Source organism: Malus sylvestris, chromosome 6 (genome assembly GCF_916048215.2).
Source record: "Malus sylvestris chromosome 6, drMalSylv7.2, whole genome shotgun sequence".
In the NCBI taxonomy this organism is placed as follows: Eukaryota; Viridiplantae; Streptophyta; class Magnoliopsida; order Rosales; family Rosaceae; genus Malus; species Malus sylvestris.
Window position 1 is genome coordinate 18514990 of NC_062265.1, and position 12017 is coordinate 18527006.

The window sequence follows — 12017 nt, forward strand, 5'->3', positions numbered from 1 at the left end:
GGAATGAAGGCCCTCTCTTTGGGTGATTAGCCTTTGCTTATGCAAAGAGGAATCTACAAAGGTACAATTTCAACTCACTTTGTTTTGAGTTGAGTTTTGGTTCACCAATCTACTAGGCTCTGAATTTCTTGGTTAATGTTTTGTTTTTAAGTGCATGCTAGCATGATTCCGCCTTTAATTGTTAATTGCATGCTTATTGATGTTGCTTAAATGAACATGTTTTCCCTAAAATATTCCTTCAGTAGGGGATCTGCTAGAATTTGAATCTGCTTCCTTGAAAAACTTTGCATCGCGGGAATTTGGTGGCAGATTTCAATATACTTGGCATGCTTTTGGGTTTTGATGCTGTTGCCTTTTCTTTTTGGCGTGCTTTTGCTTTTGGCTTTTAGGGTGGTGGTTTTTTGGAAAAGCCTAAGGAGTTTCTGGGTTTCTGCAGATTTTGCAGTGTTGATTTTACAGATTCACGGTGGAGGTGAAAAAATGAAAGAGAACCCCACAACGTTTCGTATCGATTCCCACAGACGGTGCCAAATGTTGATGCACAACACCAGAGGTCTTGGTACAACGTAAATAACACAAGATGTATCGTGGTTCACCCCAAGGTTTGGGCTACGTCCTCACTTATTGTATTTATCTGAGAGTATTTGTGAGGGAGAGAATGTGAGAGCTTTGCTTTAGATAGGAGAGACTTAGGGTTTATAAGGATAATGAGACCCTTTTATAGAATAATGGCTCCTCCCCTAATTACATATTTGCCCTTTCCTTTATTACATAATTACATTTAAGTCCCCCGAGTATTTATACGAGGTCTAAATACGAGGCCCTAAATATGGTATAAACAACTTCCATTGTCACATTTTATGCTTCCGTATCAGAACTATTTCAATCATCAATAACAACAACAACAATAACAACAATAAAGCCTTATCCTACTAAGTGGAGTCGGCTGTATGAATCCTAGAACTCATTGAACTCGGTTTTGTGCCAAGCCGTCTGTTAGATTCAAGTACTCAAAGTGTTTTCTTAGGGTCTCTTTCTAAGTATTCCTCTACCTCTTAGACCATGAGCCTCTGTTTGTAATCGCATCTTCTAACCATAATGTATATAGGTATTCGTTTTACATTTCCAAACCACCTTAACCGATTTTCTCTCATATTATCTTTAATATCAGCTACTCCTACTTTACCTCGGATATCCTCTCTCAAGCCTATCCTTTTTCATGTGCCCACACATCGAATGAAATATTCTCATCTTCGCTACACTCATTTTATCTACGTGTTAATGCTTCATGATAGGATTTTTACCACACACTTGTAGTACAAAAACATGTTTGCACAACGCAGCAAATTTCGTCACGCAAAGTATGTTTGCGCGACGCTAAACATAAAACGTCACGCAAACGGTCTTTGTGAAACTACACTTTGGGCGACGAAGACTGGCGTCACACCAAACGGTTTTGTGCGACGAATGTGCACCTATGTCACACAAAATAGTTTTGTGAGACGCCAGTCTTCATTGCGCAAACACCGTTTGTGCGACGTTTAGTGCGTCGCGCAAGATTTTGGCGCCAAACCAAGAATGCTTTACTGCTTTTTTCCCAACTTTGTGTGACGCAGGGTGCACCTACGTCACGCAAAACTGTTTTGCGCAACGTAGGCGAACCCTGCGCCGCGCAAAACTGTTTTGAAATTTTGGTATTCTTCCATTTTTTATATATGATTGTATTGAAATTTTGGTTAATATTACCCAATATATTGAAAATTTTGATCTTTTTTGTTTGTTTGTGAATGACTAATTACCTGTTGGGATCAAAGTATGCGGAAATTAAATCCATGATTAATGTAGTAGATGTGTTCATTCTTTGTTCTATGAAAATTGGGGCTTGTCAAGTGTTTCAATTTCTTAATGTGAGTTGGAGGGTTATTCATGATTCAAAAAATGTGAAAAACTTTGGAGAATTTAGTTGGATTTTTAGTTGTGAAAAACTTTGTACAATGTGTATCCCATCAAAACGATAGATTCCCTAAAACTTAAGGTTTATTTATACTTTCATCAAGTATAATACAAGATTTTGTGGTATCCACTTGTGTAAATATTTTAAATTGACGATCGAATTAGTTTGTTGTATTCATATAGGATCAAGGAGTGTAGCTGTAAAAAATCATCAAAATCAGAGTTAAAATAACCATTAAATCTTGATTATTCGTTTATAACCGTTGAAAAGTTTTGTCCTGTTACTTGATCTCTGAATGTTTGTCTTTTGAGATTTTTGGCGTATGCGATCTCGAAATATATACAAACAAGTTTGACGGTTGGATCGTTGAAACTAATTTCGTACAATGCGATTCCTATCAAGTTCAATGGTATATATATTTACTAAGTAGATTTTAATTTATTTATTTTGTACTCATAAGCAAAAGGGGAAAAAAAAAAAAACTTTGCGCGACGTAGGTAGACATGCGTCGTGCAAGGCTGTTTTGCGCGATGTAGTTGTACCTATGTTGTGCAAAGCTTTTTTTTTCCTTTTGCTTTTCTTTTGGGGTTCTTGCATTGCTTTTTTCTTTTGTGGTATCCACTTGTGTAAATGTTTTAAATTAACAATCGAATTAGTTCATTGTATTCATATAAGGTTAAATAGTGTAGCTGTAAAAAATCATTAAAATCGGAGTTAAAATAACCATTAAATAATGATTTTTTGTTTATAGCCGTTGAAAAGGTTTATCCGGTTACTTGATATCTAAATGTTTATTTTTTGCGATTTTTGGCGTATGCGATCTCGAAGCATATACAAACAAGTTTGACAGTTGGATCGTTGAAACTAGCTTTGTACAATGCGTATCCCATCAAAACGATAGATGCACTAACACTAGTTTATTTATACTTTCATTAAGTATAACATAAGATTTTGTGGTATCCACTTGTGTAAATATTTTAAATTGACAATCGAATTAGTTCATTGTATTCAAATAGGATCTAGGAGTGTAGCTGTAAAAATCATCAAAATTGGAGTTAAAACTACTGTTAAATCGTGTTTTTTCGTTTATAACCGTCGAAAAGTTTTGTCCCGTTACTTTATCTTTGAATGTTTACTTTGTGCGATTTTTGGCGTATACAATCTCAAAGTATATACAAACAAGTTTGACGATTGGATCGTTGAAACTAATTTCGTACAATGCATTTCCCATCAAGTTCAATGGTGTATATATTTACTAAGCAGATTTTAATTTACTTATTTTGTACTCATAAGCAAAAGGGCAAAAAAAAAAAAAAAAACCTTTGCACAACGTCGGTAGATCTACGTTGCGCAAAGTTGTTTTGCACGATGTAGGTGTACCAACGTCGCGCAAAGTTTTTTTTTTTTTTTTCCTTTTGCTTTTCTTTTAAGGTTCTTGCATTGCCTTTTTCTTTTGTAGTATCCACTTGTGTAAATGTTTTAAATTGACGATCGAATTAGTTCATTGTATTCATATAAGGTAAATAGTGTAGCTGTAAAAAATCATCAAAATCAGAGTTAAAATAACCGTTAAATCGTGATTTTTCGTTTATAGCCGTTGAAAATGTCCCGTTACTTGATATCTGAATGTTTGTTTTTTGCAATTTTTGGCATATGCGATCTCAAAGCATATACAAACAAGTTTGACGGTTGGATTGTTGAAACTAGTTTTGTACAATGTGTATCCCATCAAAACAATAGATTCACTTACACTTGGAGTTTATTTATACTTTCATTAAGTATAACATAAGATTTTGTGGTATCAACTAGTGTAAATATTTTAAATTGACGATCGAATTAGTTTATTATATTCATATAGGATCAAGGAGTGTAGCTGTAAAAAATCATCAACATCGGAGTTAAAATAACCGTTAAATCGTGATTTTTCGTTTATAGCCATTAAAAAGGTTTGTCCTGTTACATAATCTCTGAACGTTTATTTTTTGCGATTGTTGGCATATGCGATCTTGAAGCATATACAAACAAGTTTGACGGTTTGATGAGTGGACCAAGTTGGTATATAAGTAGTACTAACATAGTTATTCAACAATGTACTAACCCCAAAGTTTTTGAAAACTCAATAGTATAATATGTAATAGGTTTTCCGAAAACCCTAGCATGCCATAAAACCTTTCATAAAACATATATCATATATAATGTGCTAAAAATGGTATCATAATCGACTGAAGCCACAACATCACCCGATCGAAGCCAAATATAAGCATCTTCATTCAACCTGTAGGCCACTACATCACCCGACTGAAGCCGATATAAATATCTTCATTCGACCCGTAGGCCACTACATCACCCGACCAGAACCAATATAAGTATCATCGCCCGTAGGCAAAACAATGACCACTAGATAAGCACAAATATCATTGAACATAATATTTCCAGACATAAGTACATATATCTTAATGAAGCTCACTAGCTCAAACATCATATCTCAAAACATCTTCATAGTATATAGTCATCCATCATATATACTAGAAAGAACATGAAAACCGATAAAGCATGATATTCCAGAATATTCTCAGTAAAGCATGATATCCCATAATAAGTAAAATCTAATTTACTTATAAAACGTTTCATAAAACGTAACAATTAAATCATGTTTTTCATGTATGAATTTCTAATAGTAAAATATACAATTTAGAAGGGGTCCACTCACAGATACTCTGTCGTCGAAGAGTTGTGCGAAATATGAGGGACGGAAACGCAGCTAATAATCGCACATAAGCACATAAAGGGGTCCAATTAATAAAACTCTACCATAATGATTAAATTTTAGAAAATGAACGTCGTAAACGGATTCAGGACGTCGGAAAGCATAAGGGGGGACCTCGAGTACCCCCACGTGCCACCGCACTCGTCCTCATGCGCCATAGTAAGGTGGCGGCCCCAACTGCCATGCACTGCCGCACGTGCCGAGATGGGTCGCTGGAAATTTGATCGAAAAAGTCACTTACACGTAGGCCCATGCATAGCAGACACGCCAACTAGGCTCAAGGTTTGGGCCTGGTCTAGTTTTGGGTTTTGGGCCGATTTAATTCTGGGTTTTTAGGTCGGTTCTCCTTGGGTTTAGGCATGAGGTAGTTAGGCTTAGGCCGAAGGGTTAGGGCTTGACTTAGTGGGTTGGGTCTCAAAGTTGAGCTTGGTCTGAAGGGTTTTGGGCTTGTTTTAGTGGGTTGGGCTCAATTGGTTTGGGATTGGTTATTTAGGTTTGGGTTTCAAGGTAAACGGGTCAGGTCAACCCGATTTCAGGCCATATTTTGGCCAGTTTCTGGGCACAACTTCAAACGCTCATAACTTCTTCAATATTCAACCAAATTAAGTGATTTAAAAACCAAAGTTGTAGTACCCAATGAGATGAAGAAAGTGGTACCTTGTACAATGGCTAACTCACCATGGTTTGGCCGAAAAACACCTTGAAAGTGGCAGTGCTTGCCGAAAAACTAGGAAGAGCTACTCCAAGCTATTTTATGCGATTAACACATATGTATAACTTAAAACAAGCTTCGATCTAACCCTAAAACAAATCCCAAGAGTTTCTAGAAGTTTACCTTCGTCAGAAAACTCACAAAAACCACCGAAGCTCATCGGAGGAGGGTGCACTGTGACTATCACGATGGAGCACCAAGTTTGCTTGTGGTTTTAAGGTCCAACGTCCAGTGTGGGGTGGTTTGGGATGGTTGTGTGTGTGTGAGTTTCAGGGAGGAGAAGGAGAGTTATAGAGGGAGAAGGCACGAGGAAAGTGGAGAGAGTTCAAGAGAAAGAGAAAGTAAGATAGAAAGGGAGAGAGAGAGAGGCTTTTAAAATAATAAAAAGGGATAAGAAAATCCCAAAAAGGAAAAGGGAGATCCGGATAGGGTGAGCAGAGAAGGGGACAAGAATCTCAAGTGGGTCCCATGGTTCACAAATTAATAACATAAAAGACGAATACTAAATATCTAACAAAAGAAGTACAATAAAAGTGGGATGGGGTTTCGCACTTTGCACGAAAAAATGGCTAACAAATTTTTTTGTTGTGAAAGAGTCTTTACCGGCAAATTTTAATTTTTGCCGACAAATTCATTTTTTTGGTAAAGTAAAAATTTCTAGTAGTGTTTGTTTCAATTTTGTACCAATGACATAACCACTTGTCGTGTGTTTCTTGTCTAAGTCTCTGTTCTTGAATGAGTACTACTTACTCAATGCACAAAGTTTGTTAATCTAAAATTTTTGGGTCCATCCATTGCATTCAAGCGTTTAGAGATATGAAGGTGCGGCGAATCCAAGGCGTCAATATTTGGGATGCACTTCGAACCTTGCTTCCTTTCTTTATGATGGATTCGATACAAACTTGCTTCTTAGAAATGTATGACTTTTTGAGATAACTCCTGGAAATTTCATGAAATATTCAATGGCAGTTGACTAGCCCCACCTGTCTTTCATGCTCTCTTCCTCAGCTTGAGTTTCTTAAGCTGGAGCATTTTATGGTCATGAATATGTCTTTGTTTTCACTTTTTCGTGTTGGATAAATTACGTCAGTGATTTACCCCTTATTTGGTTTTCAGATCTACGATGCAAATCATGTCTATGTTCGTAAATCTCAAGCATTTGGAATTAAACCTTGACAAGGATGACAATTGCTCTCTTCTTCAGTAAACTTTTTTCATTGAGTCATGTCCTCACTTGCACAACTTGTGTTGAAGGTTTTATTCCTATGTTGTAGATTACAACCGATATTACTACTATATCATTGAAAGTAGCTAGTTTCCTCAATATAGTTTTCAAGGTGTTTACTCCACAAAAAATTCCATCATAACCTCAGGGAAGTGAAGGTATAAGGGTAATATGGCGGCCCATATGATTCTGAACTCTTGCATGATAGAAAATGTTGTTGCAATAGAAAAATGTGTCATGTGTCCTATAGAAGACTGGTACAAGACTATTAGAGAGGAAAGTATAGTCATGAAACCATGCTAAGCAGCTTCTCAAAGGGTATACCCTTTTCAAGTGGATAAACCATGCTAAGCGGCCAAAGGTATATAATATTCTAGCTAGTTCAAGTAGCAACAAGTGGATATACCCTTTTCAAGTGTTTTAAACTGGGTTTTTTTTTTAACCTAGTTATGATTCTTAGTGGATAAATGACCAGAAATATATGTTTTCTATTGAGAAAAGTGATTCTTCCCTTTGTTTTGCTAGAATGCCAGTCTGGTTTCCTAGCCTCCTCGTTTGCTATCTAGTATTGGACCAAATAACTCACTAAATTCAAGGTTTAACGAACAAATTAACAGTAGAAAATTGAGTGATCGATGGCTTGAATGTTCAGTTTAATTATACTACTTCATATTAGTGGAATGCATAACAAATGTTGGAGGTATATATGATCGTAAATCACCCCCATGGAAATATGCAATTCAAATTAATTACTGTGATGGGTTGTTAATTATCCTTAATTTAGAAAATCTTGTCAAAACATAGCAGATGCCGAATAGTATGTGAATATTAGTAGGAGAGCTGAAGATGATAAACATATAGAAGTGAAGGTGAGAACAATATATTGATCGAGAATTGAATAGGAAAGAGTAGGAAAAACGAATAACACAAATGCAGAGCCAGAGTGAGATGACGAGACACCAGAATAAGAAGAACTCTCAGTAGCTCAAAAAATTACATGGAGAGATAATGTGATAAGAGATGTCAAAGCTCTAAGAATAATATAAAAGGCTGTTTCAGAGGCCAAATTTCCCCGAATATCAAATGAAGAGACGGCCAAAATTGCTCAGGAAGTCCTACAAAGAGAGTACAAAGATGACAAGAAAGTAACCGGAGTAAAACTTATATCTCTGAGATGTGATTTTGAATATACACGCATAAGGGACGATGAAGCTCTTAAGGACTATTTTACTAGACTATTTGATATTTTGAATCAAATGAAAACTCTTGGGGAAGATTTGATCATCAAGTGTAACAGATTTGATCATTTTCCAAAAGACAGTGGTTCTAAGGGAAATCAACTGGTGAAATATGCACATAAAGCAGATGAGGAGATAAATGTTTTCTATGCTTGCAATATCACTATAATTAAGAAAAATAAAGATGTCTAGTACAATTGTAATGGGTCCAGGTATCATATGACACCACATGAGTCTCCACTCACCAACATTGATAGAGAATTCACTGGTAGAGTGAAAATGGGTAATGGACAACTTGTGAGAGCCACTAGTAATGGACAACTTGTGAGAGCCACTGGTAAAGGCACCTTTGTGATTGAAACAAACAAAGGCAGAAGATACATTAAAGAAGTCATGTTGGTGCCCGAACTTGATAAGAACTTGTTGAGTGTAGGCCAAATGATACTACATGACTATTTTCTACTGTTTGGTGACTTAATGGTGGAGGTCTTTGATGATAAAAGCTTGGAGAATTTGGTTACCAGAGTTGACATGATTGAAACATAAGTTTCTCACTGTTCCTAAATTACCATGAATCCAACTCACTAAGAGCAAATGTCATAGACTACTTGGCTATGGCATAGGAAATATGGTCACCTAAATTTTCAAACCGCAACAGTAAGTGGCAATAGATACTTCCTAACCTTCATAGATGATCATACTAGAATGTGTTGGGTATATTTCATGGGGTATAAGTCTGAGTTGTTCAACATATCGAAGAAGTTCAAAATAGTGGTTGAACTACAATCTGGGCACAAGCTCAAGAAGATAAGAAGTGATAGGGGATGTGAGTATATACCTTAGTTGAGTTCAGTTCCTTCTGTGAGGACATGGCCTTGGAAAGGCAATTGATAGGAGCATACACCCTTCAACAAAATAGGGTTCAGAACAGAACCATAGTGGAGACAGCAAATCCCATGCTTCATGAAAAAGGGCATTCCTTACCAATTTTGGAGAGGAAGCTGTGAACACAGCAATTTACTTTTTGTATAGGCGTTCAACAAAATCCTTAAACATGAGAACTCCATTTGAAGCTTTTGGTGGGAGGAAGCCAGGAGTGAAACATCTTAGGGTGTTTGGTCCAATATGTTATGCACTCATACCAACATAATTGAAGCACAAACTGCATGATACAAGCAACAAGTGTATATTTGTGGGTTATGGTAACTGTGAAAAGGGATACATATTGTTCAATCTAAAGACACTAAAGATTAACATCTCAAGAGATGTGACTTTCAATGAATATGCAAGGTGGAATTGGGAAGTGTTAGCCTTATGAGGTCATACAATTAAAACACAAATGAATGAGTTAGGGATCGGTGTTTTATATAGGCTAAAAGCTAGGGTTTCCATCCATAAAGGAAACCTAAACTTTACTTTTTTAGCCTCCAAGTCAAGTATCATAATCATATTCAATTAAGGATTTCATCAATCCTATTTCCAATATAAGACACCTTATATAGGATTGATATCTTTAAGAGATCAAATCACAATCAACATTATTCTCCAATATTACATTCCTATTACATGTAGTAGACCACTTAAAGGTCGATTTATATTGGATAAATCCAACATTCTCCCACTTGGTCTACAAAATGTAATATTCATTTTTATACTTGATATTGGAGATTAATGTCACTTTAGTGGCCATGTAACAGTGATTACATCTCGTCCTTAATGCATCTTTTGTCAAATGCATTTCTTAACATGAAACTAACAAGGTTGTAGGATTGACACAACCCAGAACCTTCCTAATCACACATGCTAAGATCCTCATTCACATGAAACACAAATTATGATCAAGAGATGAAACTTTAAATTAACCAAAATGTCTTTCTTTATATCATCTAAGGTCCACCTTATTGTAACTCACAAGTTACACTTTATGCTTTTTCGAAGCCTTAAATCTGCCAATGTAGATATCCTTCATCTAATGAAACCACCATAACCTGCAGGTGTTAATACATCTCCAAAACAATCATGCATCACTTCCATTAGATCAATAATAATACAAATGATGTTTGTAGCCAACGGACACAACTGAAAATACCAAATAGGCACATGTCCAAGTAAAATATCCCAAAAACTTCATAAAACAAATTAATTCAACACTTGTGAGAAAGATGAATTAATATGTTTTTGACACTGATCTATGCACCATACCAGTTACTTTCATAGTGATTTCCAACACCTGCGGGCAAGATGGAAATCCTCACAACTGAGGTAGTGCACAAACTATGTCATGCCATTTAATATGCAATTTGATAACAACTTGATATCTGATATATATTTCATCAAATAATTGACTAGCACACGAAAAATGTGACTTAATGAATCCAACCGGAGATTAATATGAATACATGGATTCTATACATACTTTATAGGTCATCTACAAATGTAAGGCATTACTATCACGAAACTCAAACTCCTACTGATCTGCAACATCGTTGCTTAATTTGCAAATTAATACTTAAATCATACTTCTGAAAATATGCCTTTGGGAATAGCCTTACTTAGTCAATGAATGCATATTACCTCAATGAAAGGTACAACTAAGCATGAAAGCATTCACTGTTGTTTACATAAAAAACGTGCATCCAACAACCATCTTAGGCAAGATGAAGATTTACTCTTGCCACACGCATATATTAGACCATGTTTTGTTTTAAAATTTTAATTTATTTAAATAGCTAATTTATATTTTTATTAAAAATCATTAAAAAAAATGAAGCAAAAACATGAAACCTAACCACCTACTAATGTGGGAGATTTTTTTCTTTTCTAAAGTTTTAAATTTATATTCATTGAAAATTAAAAAGTGGTGAATCAATTAAAATTTTTTTGGTTCAATTGTAATTTTTGAAATTCTTAAAGAGCAATCTATGGTATTTTTAATATTTCATTATAAGGTGCTCACTTTATATATATACTAGCCTCTCCGCACGCACTAACGTGCATGCGAGAGGCATTTTTACATCACAGGCGCTATGCACCCCTAAAGGTGTATTGTGTTAGTTTTTCCCATCGTAATTGTCAAGATATATTTTAAATATATTGTGCAAAGAGGAACTCTTTTTTTATCATGCATTGATGCGTAAAATAACTAAACACACAAATTAAACCCTCTTTTTATCAATTGTAGTAAAGTATGTAAGTAGGGATCGTTCTAGGCCGGGGATTAGGAGGGATTGCTAAATCACTTGGAAACTGACTTGAAAACGTGAAAACAAAGTTTAAAACACTAACTAGACTCAAAGAATGCAAAACTATACTTTAAAACACTAAAACAAACCAAAAGACTCAAAACAGCCCCTAAACACTCAAAACTACCTTAAAAACACAATCTGGGCAATTTTGGGACTCTCACACAAACTTGGACAAATTTTGGTTTTCTAATGAACTAAAACACTTAAAAACATAATCTAAGACAAGTTCTAATTAATATGACTCAAAGAAATAAGATGGGGTTGATTTTTGACGAAAATAATTAAATTAAGACAAGAACAAAGTAAACAAATTCTTAGACAAATTTGGGTGAATCAAAACACTCTAACACACAACCAAAACAGAAATTAAACACTTTGAAACAATAAAGTAAAAGGGGGATTTTGGTTTTAATGAATTTGAAAACAAAACAAACTTTGTAAAACAAAACAGATTGTAAGTGAATGTGAATGAAACTTATGGATGGAAGATTAGCTAGGAGGTTCTTCTCCACATATGTCACACTTGCATACAAAACGATTTCCAGTTGCTTTTCGATAAGCTATGAATACTCAACGCCCCAAATTAACCGTGAATTGCACTAATTAACCCTCAGTTTTTCCACAAGTTATTAGGTTGGATGATTGCATACGACAACCCAAAACATTCCCTACAAGTTCCCTACATGAATTGCATAATAGAGATACAAGCAAGAATCATTAAGTTATATGAAAAACATAAGCATTGACGAGGCACTCGTTACTATGATTTGCATGAAACTTATGCCAAGAGTTTACTTAACGTGATTGTGACTAGCAACCTTCACTACTTGTGAATATAAGTTTATAACGATTAGGTGAAACTCCCTTATATTCTAG